The sequence below is a fragment of the Nestor notabilis genome, unplaced genomic scaffold (genome assembly GCF_000696875.1).
Source record: "Nestor notabilis isolate BGI_N333 unplaced genomic scaffold, ASM69687v1 scaffold16122, whole genome shotgun sequence".
In the NCBI taxonomy this organism is placed as follows: Eukaryota; Metazoa; Chordata; class Aves; order Psittaciformes; family Psittacidae; genus Nestor; species Nestor notabilis.
Window position 1 is genome coordinate 1482 of NW_009917161.1, and position 452 is coordinate 1933.

Sequence of the window (452 nt, forward strand, 5' to 3'; positions counted from 1 at the left end):
TGCTGGAGCGAGGCCAGAGGAGGCCCGGGAGCGGCTGGAGCAGCTCTGCTCTGGAGCCAGGCTGAGAGAGCTGGGCCTTAATGTCCCTTCCAACCATTCTGGGATTCTGTGATCGCATCCAAGCACTGCAAAGCCCTGCCTAGTCCTCAGCTGCACTTCTGTTCCTCCGCTCAGTTCTCCTCTCCGGTACTATGTTATCAGCCACGAAGTTCTCTCCTGCTGAGGACACAGAATCCTGATGACGGAGGCACTGCCTAAGTGGGGAACAACATCCCTGCTGCAGGAATGGTGCTGACAGGCAGGACGGTGCAAGTGCAGGGCTGGGGCTGCAGAGCCTGTGGCTCCCCAGGCCCCACCAGGGCATGGTCCAGGGACACTCGGGCTGCTCCAGCCACCACACACGGGAGGCGGCATCACCGGGGGGTGCTTTGTCCTGGACTGGTCACCCGGAG

At 61.9% G+C, this 452-nt stretch overlaps 1 protein-coding gene across 1 annotated transcript in view; it reads right to left on the minus strand.

Annotated features, from left to right (window-relative positions):
* The window catches only part of RASGRF1 (Ras protein-specific guanine nucleotide-releasing factor 1), a gene marked incomplete at its 5' end in the record, with an annotated part of 19317 nt that overhangs the window by 542 nt on the left and 18323 nt on the right, over window positions 1-452 (minus strand). The gene's annotated exons all lie outside the window — the stretch shown is intronic.